This window comes from Garra rufa, chromosome 12 (assembly GCF_049309525.1).
Source record: "Garra rufa chromosome 12, GarRuf1.0, whole genome shotgun sequence".
Taxonomy (NCBI): Eukaryota; Metazoa; Chordata; class Actinopteri; order Cypriniformes; family Cyprinidae; genus Garra; species Garra rufa.
Window position 1 is genome coordinate 37,442,707 of NC_133372.1, and position 16,850 is coordinate 37,459,556.

A 16,850-nucleotide genomic window follows, 5' to 3' on the forward strand; every position below is an offset into this window, starting at 1 on the left:
CCAACCAGCTCCAACTCACACCTGCTTGGAGTTTCAAGTCATCCTGAAAACCTTGATTAGCTGGATCAGGTGTATTTGGTTAAGGTTGGAGCAAAAATGTGCAGAGCTGTGGCCCTCCAGGAACTGAGTTTGAGACCACTGATGTAGATGATCTGGAGATTTGGAGAAATTTATCACATCACCTGCTGACCAATGAATCCTCTGCAGTGAATGGGTCCTGTCAGAATTCAAACAGCTGATAAAAACATCACATTAATTCACAATTAATCCACACAACTCAAATCCATCAATTAACATCCTGTGAAATGAAAATCTGCATTTGTAAGAAACAAATTTATCATTAAGACAGATCAAGCACCATTTAATCAAAAACAATTCTAAACAAATATGTTTAATGGATTTTAATGGTTGAGCACAACAGGAATTAGACTTTTTCACTGTATGAAGCACTATTATGGATTATGGACTGGTATTTTGGCCAGAAGCAACGGTTTAAAGTTAAAACCCCTAATTATGGATTTGTTTCTCACAAACACTCAGCTTTTCACATCCTGTCAGCGAGGATGGTCAAACCTTGTGACCATAGTGGATTCCTAGGTATGGTACTATTACTGTAACTTTAGCCACAATTTTTCTTGTAACTCAAAAGTGACACAGCATGAATACTCATTTTGATTGTCTTACTGTGAACAGCTCACACACCATGATAATTAAGTTAGATTAAAAACATCATTAGTTTCACCACATTGCGCACTGAAATCAGCATGCAGACAATAAAGCAATCAAACAATTTGCTTCGAAAACCGATGATAGCAAATTATGTGAACACAACACATTGCATGAGAACACCCACTGCACATTTAAACATGCCTAAACCTCATCAGACACGAAAGAACATTTCCTGATTATGTGTAGGTATAGGAAGGCTCCCTGAGGATAAAAGAATAGAGAAAGAGATGGTCTTTTAATCCTGCTAATTAAATGAGTGGACAGAAGAAATGGTTGGGAAAGTCTGACCTGACATACTGTGTGCCCCCTTTTACCCTGAAAGGGGTCAAGATGGCTGGCTGTAAGCCAAGTCTAATATATACTGTGTATATATATATATATATATATATATATATATATATATATATATATATATATATATATATATATATATATATATATACAGTATCTAACAAAAGTGAGTACATCCCATCACATTTCAGCAACCATTTAGTATATCTTCTCAAGGGACAATACTATAGAAATGAAACTTGTATATATTAGTATATATGTAGTCAATGTGCAGCTTGTATGGGAGTATAGATTTACTGTCCTCTGAAAATAACTCAACATACAGCCATTATTGTCAAAATAGCTGGCAACAAAAGTGAGTACACCCTAAGTGATAACAGCAGTATGTTGTTTAACCATGCAAATCCACATGTCCTATTCATCACGTTTATGTTTTTGTCTGCTAGACAGGACCATACAAAGTTGTGTATTTTGTATTAGAGCAGTTAAAATTATGTGCTTTAAGTACAATTCTCTCATACTGACCACTGGATGTTCAACATGGTACCTCATGGCAAAGAACTCTCTGAGGATTTAAGAATTAGAATTGTTGCTCACGACGAAGATGGCCAAGGCTAGTAGAGGTTCAGTAACACCCCGAAACCAAGTTACACAGTGGTCAGGGTCATACAGAGGTTTTCCAAGATGGGTTCCATTCGGAACAGGCCTTGCAAGAGTCAATTAACAAAGTTAAGCACTTGTGTTGTGTGTCAAGTGCAGAACCTGGCTTCAAAAAACAGATGCATGAGTGCTGCCAGCATTGCTTTAAAGGCTGCAGAAGTAGAAGGTCAACTTGTCAGTGCTCAGACCATACATCACACACTGCAACAAGTCGGTTAGCATAGGCGTCGTCCCAGAAGGAAGCCTCATCTGAAGCTGGCTCACAAGAAAGCCCGCAAACAGTTTGCTAAAGACAACCTGTGCAAGAGCATGAATTACTGGAACCATGTCCTGTGGTCTGATGAGACTATAAGATAAACTTGTTTGGCTCAGATGGTGTCCAGCATGTGTGGCAATGCCCTGGTGAGGAGTACCAAGAAAATTGTGTCTTGTCTACAGTCAAGCATGGGGGTGGTAGCTTCATGGTCTGGGGCTGCATGAGTGCTGCTGGTACTGGGAAGTTGCGATTTATTGAGGGAAACATGGATTCCATTATGTATTGTACATTCTGAAGCAGAACATGATGCCTTCCCTCCAGAAACTAGGGTGAACAGCAGTTTTCCAACATGACAACGATCCCAAACACACCACCAAGATGACAACTGTCTTGCTGAGGAAGCTGAAGGTGAAGGTGATGGGGTGGCCAGTGGAAGAGGATCCCAGTAACAACCTGTGCAGCTCTGGTGAATTCCATGCCCAGGATGATTAAGGCAGTGCCAGGGAACAATGGTGCTAACACAATATATTGACACTTTGTGACATACTGTATATACTGTGGCGGGAGGAGCAAACGACAGACACAGTGGGTGTGGCGTCAGGCCTCGGAGAGGCTTTTATTAAACATAATAAAAGAAAACAAGTGTCCAAGGGGTTAAAAGTGTCCAAAATAAACAGGGGATCTGGTGTCCTCGAGTGCTGGGGGTTCCGTGAAGGAGGGGCAGTGTTCAGTAGGGAAGGGTCCAGGCAAGGGGCGGAGTCCGGCGGCCGCACGCGCTCTCCGCTCAGGTCAGGGGCGCGATGGGTGGCGGCTTCCTCAGCGGCATCTTCCTCCTCCGACTACACGGCACTTCTGGGGGATGAAACGGCCCGGCATCCTGGCCCGTCAGCCATAACGGGTGCGGTCCTCATCTGGACCCGCAGGGTCCAGCAGCTCGTCCTACGGCGGCGCAAGTTCCCTCTACGCACCCTTCCTGGACCCACAAGGACACCAGCGTGCATGCACAGGGGAGAGACCGGTCTCCTGAGGAGAGGCGCGCTCGGCATTTAAACAGCGGCGGTGATGAGGCTTCATTCAGTTCACGTGCTCCTCATCACACGCCGCCAACTCCGGATGTTTTCGCGCCCCTCCTCTCCCATACACACCCACTCCCGTCGGGAGCCTGGAGAAGGGCGGCGAATAAGGGACAGGGTGGTGATGATAATTAGGGGGGAGGCAGCCGACTCGTCACATCATATAAAGTACTGCACAGTACTTTCCATACTGCACAATTGTTAAATGTCCAACCCCCCAAAATGTAAAAACTCATCTGTTTCCATGTTAACAAGCTCCATTGTATATCACAAACATGCAGAACCATTTTCTCTCAGCTCCTGTATTATTTGGCCAAAGTTCACATTCTCCTATCATTCTGGATATCCAGTAAGCTGTAGAAAAGAGATACGAGACTTTTGCGTTTCTCTGCCAATGTGCTGCAGTCACTTCTTATTGCCAACAAGGGATGATGGGTGAAAAAAAGAACAAGTGAAATGTAAAATGCGCCTGTGCCGTATTCCTTCCCAGACTGCCATGCTGATATTGTGATAATTTCTCAATTTCAGATGTCTGTCCCAGTTTCTTAACATTTGACCAGTTATTACTCACCCAGCAGTTCAAGTTACTACTGCTTGCATATATTAACATTCACTCTGTAAGCAATGTAGCAGCTTCTCCTGCTGGATTTTTCTCATTTAATAAAAGCACTGTCGGTTGGAATCAACAAATTGCAACGTCTTTTTGACTATGCAGGTTTATTTAAAAAATCAAAGCGAGTTTCCTTTAGAAAAAAATCTAGGTTGTCAGGGATGAAAGACCAGATCATTAACAGTTCATTTAAAAAATGAAAATTGTTATTATTGATGTTCCAAACCTGTATATGTTTTTTTTCCCATGAAATACAACAGCAGCTCAAAACTCCTAGAGCAAAAAAAAAAAAAAAAAAAAAAAAAAAAACTTAAAAGTGAATAAGTTTGAAGATCTGCACCGAAGTGGAAGATTTTCAATGAATAACTTACAGCATGCTCTGTGTCAAACATAAAACTTTCAAATGGCTTTAGAATATTTTTATTTTTTACTGTTTTCATTCTAAACTATTGTTGGCTGAAGACTAATTAAATATTTTTCTTTTGTGTTTCACAGCTTAATAACAGTTCATGGGTTTGGGACAACCTGGGAGTAAATAATGACAAAACTGTCTTTACATTTTCAAAATTTTTCCACACAAGTGTTACTTCAGTAAAATGATAGAAATCTCTTAAATATGTAGTCTTTAGTAGCAGAATAAAGGATGGTGAAATGCTTGTAGTACTTAAGTTAATGTGCAATGCAAATATACACTCAAAAGTTTACATGCACCTTGCAGAAATGCAAAATGTATTTTTTCCCCAAAATAAGATCATAAAAAATGCGTTATTTTTTATTTCGTACTGACCTGAATAGGATATTTCACATATAATAGTTTTCATAATTTACATTTAGTCCACAAGAGAAAATAATAGTTGAATTTATAAAAAAAGACCTTGATTCTTAATACTGTGCTGTTACCTGAATCATCCACAGCTGTGTTTTTTGTTTCTTTGTTTGTTTAGTGATAGTTGTGAGTCCCTTGTTTGTCCTGAACAGTTAAACTGCCTACTGTTCTTCAGAAAAATCTTTCAGGTGCCACAGATTATTTGGTTGTTCAGCATTGAAACCCTTGGAACCCTTTCCAACAATGACTGTATGATTTTGAGATCCATCTTTTCACATTGAAGACAGGGGCTAATATGCAACCATTACTATTAAATGTAACTTATTTTGTCTTTTGGGGAACATGTGAGTATCTTCTGTAGCTTCTGAAGGCCGATACTAAATAAAAATGTATGATATTTAGGCAAAATAAGAAAAATTTACACATCTTCATTCTGTTCAAAAGTTTACACCCCCTGGCTCTTAATGCATCTTGTTTCCTTCTGGAGCATCAGTGAGTGTTTGAACCTTCTGTAATAGTTGCATATGAGTCCCTCAGTTGTCCTCAGTGGGAAAAGATGGATCTCAAATTCATACAGTCATTGTTGGAAAGGTTTCAAATACACAAAAATGCTGAAAACCCTAAGATCTGTGGGACCTGAAGTACTTTTCTGAAGAACAGCGGGCAGTTTAACTGTTCAGGACAAACAAGGGACTCATGTAGAACAAAAAAAAAATTATTCCTCTTGTTTTGGTGAAAAAATCAACAATTTGCAGATTCTGCAAGGTGTACGTAAACTTTTGACTTCAACTGCAGTGCCTAATATTCATAGTTTACATGACTGAATGCAGGAACGGTGCCTATATAGACATCATTTTTAGAGAGACTGTATTTTCATACTGTATGTGATAAAAGACCACTGGGATCCCTTCTTTGCCCTGAACAGTTTCTGTGAGGATGTTAAAAATTCTGCTACAGATTTTATGACTTTTAAATTACAAATTTTAAAGTTATTTCCTATTCTACTGACATTTCATCATTTACAGCTCCCTATTCATTCATATTTACTTTCTCAAACTTCACTTTTCCTCTCCTGCTAATTCTCCTTATCTTTCTCAATTTTTCTCCTTCAGTCCCAGGTCATGTATAGTTTAATAACTATAATAATATACCTGAAAGTTACTTCCTTTGAAGCACAGTAGAGTCACCTATGGGTCATTACTGGACTGCCGGCAAGAAAATTAATTAGTCCTTTGCCTGTGCAACCTGTTGAAAGTCTGACTTAAAACTTGCCTCGCTGGAGTAATAATGCTCATGTACATCAAAGCTTCCGCTCCAGTTCAAGCACCTGAAAGTCAGTGATTCAACACACACACACACACACACACACACACACACACACACACACACACACACACACACACACACACACACATGTTTGTTTTTGTGAATTGTGGGGACATTCCATAGACGTAATGGTTTTTATACTGTACAAACGATATTTGCTATCACCCTACACCTAAACCTAGCCCTCACAGGAGACTGTGCATATCTTTACATTCTCAAAAAAACGTATTCTGTATGATTTATAAGCCTTTTGAAAAGTGGGGACATGGGCAATGTCCTCATAAGTCACCCTCTCCTTGTAATACCTATGTCATACCCATGTTATTACACAAATTAGTGTCCTGATATGTCACAAACACACACACACACACACACACACACACACACACACACACACACACACACACACACAAAATCAATGCACAAATAATAAATGTACCATTTTAAAAAATAAACATTTGTTATGTGTTGTTAGGATAGTAAAATAAACTGAAAAAATCAATCAGTTTTGAACTTCCTGAATCAATCTGGCACAAATGAAGATGATGAATCATATGGTTCACAAAATCCTGAAAGTGATTTTGTTCAAGGGGAGAACATTTAGTGTTAAGTAACTTTAGGCCAAATGGACTCAAATTGTACTTGTTAGTCATGGATCATAGAGAATTTCAAATGTAAGTTGCATTTGAGTGGTGGCCTTGTAAGCAGCTGACAGATGGATTGAGTTTTATAGAAAGCTTTTACCGAGATCCAGATTTTTTATTGCCTAAACATGGCTATTTAATTTCTTGGTAAAATTTTTCTCCCTGTTATCAAATGTAGCTGACCCTGCTGTTTTCTAACATCAGACAGGGAATTCTGTAGGCTTACAGGAACATTTATTTGTTAGTCTTGTCGTCATAGAGGGTTCTTTTCCTGTGTTGTCATGCCTGTGGAAACTATTGAGTTGTTGGTCCCACAGCTTTGAAAAAAGAAGCTGAAGATTTACTTTGTGTGTATCAGTAGTCGCAAACACACACACTTGAAAATACACATCTACACACACATAGAGAGTGTCACGCTGACTAACTACTACTGTAACCATGGAGGCTTATGTAAACATGCACAATATTTAGTCTAAGGGTATTTATCTAATAATATTTATACGTATTACAAAATTTATTCTGAACCTTAACCTCTTGCTCTCTGTATCTTGGTGCATCTCACAATAACAAAAAATGGCTTTTTTAGTTTTTGAGCAAATAGAAATGTGTGTATATAACCTCATTTGTTTATTGTTTTAACTGTAAAAGCACAGCTTGGATGTTCTTCTAGAAGGATTTAGAATGACTACATTCTAAATGTGCAAATAACATTCAACTATTCTAAGCTTTTATGAAAATTCTAGCTTACCAAATGTCCCTACACAACCTCTTATAGAGCGTTGTAATGATACACATAAAGTTAAATCAATTATAAATTTAGATCTGATCAGTGATCTGAAACTTAAACTTGTATGTTTTTCCAATTTACTCAGTAACTCAACTGAGAAAATATGGCATTCTATTTTGTTTTTTCTCCACACCCATATATATCTCGTTCTTGAGATTTGTCACATTCCACAGGCAATTAAAGAAAATCTGTTTAAAACAAAAGCCAGTCCGCTGAACAATAATTGCTTGTTCTTTAACAGTTCATCACAGTTCAAGGAGTGAACATTTCATAATTACAGCACTGCATCCGTGGGATTGTTTCCGTGATGTGGCTACAAATAGCACATATTACTTTAAATGAGAACAAAACAAGCAAGAGGAAGTAGCTCTCAAGTTAAGCTCTCAAGTTAAGCCTTTTCAACAGAGTATTAAAACTGTGCCGATCTTCAAAAAACATCTCACTTCGACTTGAAAGGCCAGAACATGCAGAAGTACAGTTACTGTAAAAGTTCGTTTTCTGTATATGTTCTTACAGAAATCATTATAGCATGTTATATGAACTGGCATTGAACATCAAGAATCCTGCATGTTGCCCTCAGCAGGCCATGTTGCCCAGTGAAAGATTTCTATTGCAACCTGCTGGGATGCAACGAACAACACTGAGCACTGAGACACCATTATGCAGTGGTCTCAAACTCAATTCCTGGAGGGCCACAGCTCTGCAGAGTTTAGCTCCTACCAGCTCCAACTCACACCTTCTCAATAGTTTCTAGTAATCCTGAAGACCTTGATTAGTTGGATCAGGTGTATTTGTTTAGGGTTGGAGCAAAACTGTGCAGAGCTGTGGCCCTCCAGAAATTGAGTTTGAGACCAATGCCATTATTTGTAAAACTAGATGCATTTTCAGATGAAAACACCATTGCTTGCAGATATAATAGCATATAATAAAGTTAAATCTGCAAAATGTGAATTATTTTACCAAAATAAGAGGGATCATACAAAATGCATGTTATTTTTATTTAGTACTGACCTGAATAAGATATTTACATAAAAGACATTTACATATCCACAAAAGAAAATATTAGCTGAATTTATAAAAATGACCCTGTTCAAAAGTTTACATACACTTGATTTTTAATACTGTGTTGTTACCTGATTGATCCACAGCTGTGTGGGTTTTATACTGATAGTTCATGAGTTGTTTGTCCTAACCAGTTAAACTGCCCACTGTTCTTCAGAAAAATGCTTCAGGTCCCACAATTTTTTGAATTTAAAGATCAGGGTAAATTTAACTTATTTTGTCTTCTCTGAAACATGTGAGTAACTTCTGTAGCTACTGAAGGGCAGTACTAAATGGAAAAAAAAGAGAAAAGAAAATAGAGATAAGAAAAATCTTCTTCATTCTGTTTAAAAGTTGACACCCCAGCTCTTAATGCACATTTTTTCCTTCTGAAGCATCAGTGAGCATTTGAACCTTCTGTAATAGTTGTATATGAGTCCCTCAGTTGTCCTCAGTGTGATCTCAAAATCACACAGTAATACTGGAAAGTGTTCAAATACACAAAAATGCTCAAAAACCAAAACATTTGTGGGAACTGAAGGATTTTTCTGAAGAACAGCAGGCAGTTTAACTGTTCAGGACAAACAAGAAACTCATTAACAACTATCACTAAACAAAAAAAAAAATCATTCTCAAGTAGCAACACAGTAGCAGTTTTAAGAATCAAGTGTATGTAAACTTTTGAACATGGTAATTGTTAATATGTAAATGTCTTTTATGTGAAATATCTTATTCAGGTCAATACTAAATAAAATATAAAATGCATTTTGTAATGATCTGTCTTATTTTGGCAAAATAATTAACATTTTGCAGATTTTCCAAGGTGTACGTAAACTTTTGTAGTTATTTAATCAAGTGCTTTGGCCTCATAGCTCCACCCAAGACAGAAACTCATGGACACGTTTGTTATGGATACTGCACCTCATATTAAACACCAAACATCGATAACACTGATTGTCGAAGTTAATAATCGTTTATTATATGACAAATACCTCAAGTTCCACAAGGAATACCCACCGTACGGTTTATGTTTGAGGAGTGTCATGGCGGATGTCATGAAAATACAAGGTATGCACTTTTATTTTTGTGTTACTGTGCGTTCTAACAGAGAGAACTCTTCTGATTGGCTGTGTTCCGCGATTGTTTTGCGTTACGTCGCGTTTTTTTCGTGGTTAAAAGAATGAATCTAAGCTGATCAGAACACCGTGTGACGCTGAAAGTATCTACACAAAGATTAAAAATAGTCTGTACTTTTAGTTGTTTAAGATGGATTCGCTTTTCTTGATAGCGTGCAGGTGTTCCCAAGCCAGCCACGCTTGAACGTGTAATTGCTGATCGCTGCTGCCCAGGGTGATGCTGACAGGTGCACATAACAAAATGACTCACATGCCTCTCCTTCTCTCCTCACATCTCTCTCTGTTCACTTCTAAAACAATCAGCCATTTTCAGATTGTAGAATGACCTTTACCTTATCAGACCGATGTTAAAAAGACTCGAATTTAACCCCAGGTATTATTGGATTAGTCCGTGGGATAGCTGGCCATGTATTGAAAGTAAATTTAAAAACAGTTTACCTAAATTTAATACAGGTTGATTTTTCATGATCTTCAAAATGGTTATGCAACAGGGACAAACTGTACAAACCACTATAGAATACATTTAAAAATTATTTTCTTGCCTGTTAAATGAGTGTTGACATACAGTGCCTTCATTTTTTTCACATTTTGTTTTGTTGCAGCATTATGTTAAACTGCTTTTAATTACTTTTTTCCACATCAATCTACATCTCATACACCATAATGACAAAGCACAAAACAGGTTTGTAACAACTTTGCAAATGTATTAGAAATAAAAAACTGAAAAGATCCCATTGCGTAAGTATTCATACCCTTTTCTGGGACACTCGAAATTTAGCTCAGGAGCATTCATATTGCTTCTAGATGTTACTACACTTCGAGTGGAGTTAAACTGTGGCAAATTCATATGAATGAGTATGATTTAGAAAGGCACACACCTCTCAGAAAAGGTCTCACAGCTGAAAATGCATATCAGCCCTGCTGAAAAAACCAGCATATGCTGGTTAGGTATGTTTTGGTGCTGGGATGCTGGTTTTAGCTGGTTTATGCTGGTCCTTTGCTGGTTTATGCTGGTCCCTTGCTGGTTTATGCTGGTCCTTAGCTGGTTAATGCTGGTCCTTTGCTGGTTTATGCTGGTCATGTTGCTGGTCAAGGACCAGCATAAACCAGCAAAGGACCAGCATTAACCAGCAACATGACCAGCATAAACCAGCAAAAACCAGCAAGGGACCAGCATAAACCAGCAAAGGACCAGCATAAACCAGCTAAAACCAGCATCCCAGCACCAAAACATACCTAACCAGCATATGCTGGTTTTTTCAGCAGGGAGAGCAAAAACCAAGTCCTGAGGTCAAGATACAGTAACTGCCTGTAGAGCTCAGTGACAGACTTGCGTTAAGGCAATGATCTAGGGAAGAGTTCAGAAAAAATCTGCTGCATTGAAGGTTGACAGAAGCATTTACCCTCCATTATCCATAATGGAAGATGATTGGAACAACTAGGACTCTAGAAAATGGCTGCCAGCCCCCATCCAAGCTGACAGAGCTTGAGAGGTGAAAAGGTGAGGCAAAGAATGGCAGATAATTGCCAAATGCAGATGTGCAAAGCTTGTCACATCATACACAAAAAGACTTGAGCCTGTAAAGGTGCTTCAACTATGTAGCTACTGAGTTAAGGGTATGAATGCTTATGCAATGTACTTATTTCAGTGTTTTAATTTTTAATACATTTGTAAAATTTGCAAATCTGTTTTTTGCTTTGTCATTTTTATGGTGTATGGAGTGTAAATTGATGTGGGGAAAAACTAATTTAACGTAATGCTGCAACAAAACAAAATGTGTAAAAAATGAAGGGGTATGAATACTTTTGCAAGGCACTGTATGCACTTAACACCCTTATTGATTGACATGCTTTACCTGCTTAAATGAGGCCCTTTTGTTCCACAGATTAAATTGATACAATTAGCCAGTTAGCAGAAGCTAATGGACAAAAAAAATAAGCCCAATGGCTTTTATTGAAGAATTGCACCATTTAAAGAAAACAAAGTGCTGCTCATTTGTTATTGACAATTAGATATAAAAAAGTATATTAGCATTAGCAGGCAGAGATGGTTTTACCTCTGTTTAGATACAAAACATGACATTTTTAGGTGAAATTCAGAATGCTTTAAATTTTCACTATTATTTACAGAAAGCAAATTTATAGGAAGACATTCTGTTCTCCTATTGCGAAGATCATTATGCACATCTCTGGTCATTTGCTTGTGGTATTATGTATTGTTGATGTAATGGATCGTAATGAGAGGTGAATGGGTCACATTGTTTAACACCGTCTCAGCCCTTTTTCATTTCCAATGAGTAAAAGACCCATGGCATGAAGTGCCACAGGAGATTGTTTTTCATTGATATGGACTGAGATACGGAGTAGATGGTAAAATGTGTTTTATTGGTTGCCCGAGGCTCACCCAAGATGTCTTGCATTCTAAACAGGGCTTAACTTTCTTTCTGTGACAGACAGTTCAGCTCTCATGGAGACATTTATCCGGTGACCTCCTGCTTGTTTTGAAGCTAATTAATGAGGTGTCAAAGCCATTAAAATGAGAACGAACCCTTATGGGCCTTTTGGGACATGAGTTGGAATGATGTATTACAAGAGTAAGTTTAAGGGTTTTAAAGCTTCCTGGTGTCACACTGTAACAAATAGCACTTGTGCATTAGTAAAAGGTTTTGTATTGGTGTTTTTGTGCCAGATCATTGAGTATTCCAGCCCTAAGATTGTATCTGAGTGCTGGAGATGTGTGAGTCATTCTCTGAAAAGGAAGATTGATCACCATGGTTGGTATTGATTTATGTTGTACTAACTAAATAGCCTAATATATAAACAAACAACAACTTAGGTGGCCAAACATTGTGTTGTGCATTGTGGTTTATTGATGGATAAACTGGCAGAAGAGTCAACTTTTGTTGGAAAAGGTCAAAAATCTCTCATTTCTTCATTTTTATGTCATTTTAAAGCTGTATGTGCTGTAGATTTTTTTTTTCCTATGCAGTGAAAGCCAGTGGGGTTCAGTGTAGTTTTGGACCCCATTGACTTTCACTCTGTTGACAAAAGCAATTAAAAAAAATGGTAACACTTTACAATAAGGTTCATTAGTTAACATTAGTTAACCACATTAGTTAACATGAAGTAATAATGAACTGCACTTATACAGCATTTATTAATCTTTGTTAATGTTAATTTCAACATTTACTAATACATTATTAAAATCTTGTTAACATTAGTTAATGCAGCGTGAACTAACATGAACAAACAATGAACAACTGTATTTCCGTTAACTAACGTTAATGAAGATTAGTAAATACAGTAACTAATGTATTGGTCATGGTTAGTTCATGTTAGTTAATACATTAACTAAAATGGATGGTTTATTGTGATATGATAATATTTGGTAGAGATTTTTTTTGAAAGTCTGGAATCGGAGGGTGCAAAAAAATCAAAGTACTGACAAAATTGCATTTAAAGTTGTCCAATTGAAGTACTTATCAATGCATATTACTAATCAAAAATTAAGTTCTGATATATTTACGGTAGAAAATTGACAACATTTCTTCATACAACATGTTCTTTACTTAATATCCTAATAATTTTCAGCATAAAAGAAAAATGTATAATTTTGACCCATACAATGTATTTTTGGCTGTTGCTACAAATATACCTGCACTACTTAAGACTGGTTTTGTGGTCCAGGGTCGCATATAGGTTTGAATTCAGGTGAGTGTGAGTAAATAATGAGAGAAAGGATTTGGATTGGGTGAACTATTTCTTTAAGGACATGCAAAACCTGTCAAACTGTTTCTTTGGAGATCATTTACAGAGCCATATAGACTTTTCAGAGCAATCAAATGAGAAATGTCATGCTTTGCATTTAAAGCAGGAATATTTTAACATTGAAAAAAAAAACTGCATCACCTTTCAGCCTTTCACTGATAATCTTCCTCTCTGTTGGACCTCTCCAATTTAATTGACTTTGCTATGGCAAACACGTTGGTTCTGTCAAATAATTACTGGCAGATCTGAACATGACCAGAAATCAGATTTAAATGGATAGTTCATCCAAAAATGAAATTGTGTCATTAGTTCATCTTCGGAACACAAATTAAGATATTTTTTAATGAAATCTGAGAGCTTTCTGACCCTGCACTGACAGCAATGTAATTACCATGTTCAAGAAAGGCCAGAAAGGTAGTAAGGAAATAGATAAAATCATCATTCAGTGGTTCAACCGTAATTTTATGAAGGTCTTATAGTTTTGGAATGACATGAGGGTGAGTAATTGATGACAGAATTTTTGAGTGAACTATCCCTTAAGGCAGAGAGGATATTGATTTGTTCCTCAAAAAAAAAAAAAAAAAAAAAAGCCATAATATGTAGAAATGTACATTGTAGGCTGATTTCTTCCTAAAAACTTTTAATGGTTTTATATATTTTTATAATCAATTGATAAATCTTTAAACACTTAACAATTTGTTACAAATGTAACATTAATAAAGCCTTAAATTTTGTGTTGTCTTATGAAATCAAGTAAATCTTAAATTCTTATGTATTACTGAAATTGTTCTTAAATTGCTACACAACAAAAAGGTCAAAGCTCAGAGGTAGTCACTGTTTAAATTAAAACTTGGATGGAAAATTGTTTGATTTTCCTATTATTTTTATTACTTTAAGATGTACAGTAGTGATATATTTCTGTAAAACAGTTAAAACATTACTTACTTTGGCTTTATGTAGTAAAGACCTTTGAGTTTTTGTGTGTGTCTGACAATAGTTTTATCAAATTAAATAGTAAAATGATCATGAAGAGCACTCTTAGTAGCTTTGGAGATTAAGTTCATACCGAGTTTCCTCATAGTGAGACACTGAAAACACCAAATTCACTGTGACATTCCACATAATGCATGTAAATTCCATTTTTATGACTGAATTCCATACCTCCGTACTACTTGAAATACAGTGCAGAAGTATTATGAACTGCTTTTATGATAGTTTTAGTGCTTTTCTTTGTCCTTGCCAGTATATATCAGCATCTGTTGAAAACAGAAGCTCTTCCCCATAAGATAGTGTTTCACCTTTTGTGTTTTGCAGAGGAAAGAAAATAATATGAGACAGGAATGACATGGGGGTGATTAAGTGATGACGAAATTTTCATTTCGAGTGAACTAGTGCTTTAAATCAGATATTAAAAGTCACTTTCATAATCCCTCTCATTTATCACTGTCTACTGTTTTGAATAGATTTGGGTAAATGTATAATTCATAAACTGTATTTTGGCAGTAGCATTATAGACTTCAGTGAATGTTAAGCATTCATCTGATCATCTGTATTATGCATTTAATGATGAGATTTAATTATATGTATAGCTCTTTTAGTTAGCAAAGATATGTAAATGCTTATCTATCAAACGTATCGCTTTGTATTGCATGAGTGCGTGCCGGTACTGTAGAGTGTGTTGCCTTCGGTTCTGTCACATCTACAGTCTGTCCTGCAATGGGAGGCCCAACGGCAGTGGTTTTGGTCTGGAGATTAAACCCACTGCCGTTCCTGTGACTCGATTCGGCCTTATATTGACATTCTGTCAGAGCGAGCAGCGTGGTGAGGAAGACTGATGAGCTCTAACCCACTGCATCTCATTTATCCCAATTACACAGAATACTGTTTGACCCTGGCCTGGGGTTAAGTGCCCTGCTATTGCATTTAACATCAGTTCACCTATAAGCAACAGGCTTTGTATTTGATTTATATGTACATACATCAAATACATATACAGTGGAGGTCAAATGTTTACATACACCGAGCAGAATCTGCAAAATGTTAGTTATTTTACCAAAATATGATGGGTCATACAAAATGCATGTTTTTTTTTTATTTAGTACTGACCTGAAAAAGATATTTCAGAGAAAATAATAGTTGAATTTATAAAAATGACCCTGTTCCAAATCCATCTTTTCACACTGAGGACAACTGATGGACTCATATGCGGCTATTACAGAAGGTTCAAATGATCACCGATGCTTCAGAAGGAAAAACTATACACTAAGAGCTAGGGGTGTCAACTTTAAATTTAGTACTGCCCTTCAGAAGCTACAGAAGATGCTTACATGTTCCCCAGAAGGGTTAAATCTACCCTGATCTTCGAATTCCAAAAGTTTTCATCCTCCAGCTCTTAATGCATCATTTTTTCCTTCTGGAGCATCAGTGAGTGTTTAAACTTTTGTAATACTTGCATATGAGTCCCTCAGTTGTCTGCAGTTTGAAAAGATGGGTCTCAAAATCACAGTCATTGTTGGAAAGGGTTTAAATACATAAAAATGCTGAAAAACTAGAATCTGTGGGTCCTGAAGGATTTTTCTGAAGAACAGTTTAAGTGTTCAGGGCAAACAAGGAACACATGAACAACTATCAAAGTATTAAAAATCAACTGTAGGTAAACTTTTGAACAGGGTAATTTTTTGTCAATGCAGGGTTGCATTTTGTATGATCCCTCTTATTTTGGTAAAATAATTAACATTTTGCAGATTCTGCGAGGTGTATGTAAACTTTTGACTTCAGGTACATTATTGTTTTTTGCAGAATTTGAAACTGGAGATGTTTATTCAACACACCCATTTCAATAAAAAAACAAGTATTTTCTGTTTATTTTAATAATTTAATGCCATCTCTTAACTAGTATTCTATAACAAACTCCTCCATTTGAAGCTTTTTGTAAACAAACCGTGTGTATCTTGGAGCTACAGTGTTATGCAGTCATATTTCACAAGTTAATCTCTATCAAGATTAGACTAGACAAAGTGGGGCCATATTCTGCATTCTTCACGGCAGATCAATGTGGCTTTATATAAGGGTCATATTTTTCCCATACAACAAGGGGAAAAATATTTGCATTCTACAGTTATTGAAAAAAAGGAAATGAGCAAGTGATTTGTCTCAAAGCATTTCATTTTAAATAAAGTCTTTGATTTTTAGTTGCTATTCAGTCTTTTGGGACACAATAAAGGTAAACATTCCGTTAGCAGTTGGCATACCATTTCCAAGAAAAAATTATAATACCTTTGTACCTTTTTATTCCATTGTTGTTTTTGAATCAAAAATGGATCCAATTTTTCCTTTTGTGAAACATTTAGAATTCAGACTTCATATGCCTGACAACAAGAAAGCGAACCCTGCCAAATGTTTTCCTCATTCTCCCCTCCATAGATGAAAACAGCAGCCCGTCATCGTCTTCCCATGAGAAAACTGCTGCCTGCCTCGTTTCCTATTACACTTGAAAATCAATTTCCCAGGAGGTTTAAACTTCATCAAATGTACTGCGGATGGTCTGCTGTTTTCAAAAAACTTTAGTCACGCAATTGAAGGACAATACATGCAATGTGTAGGAAGTATGCTTGTCGTGACTCCACATCTCAGTGGTTCTTACTTCTAACAAACCAGATATGCTTCTAAAATACTTCTCAAATCCCATCTTGATTGAAATTTA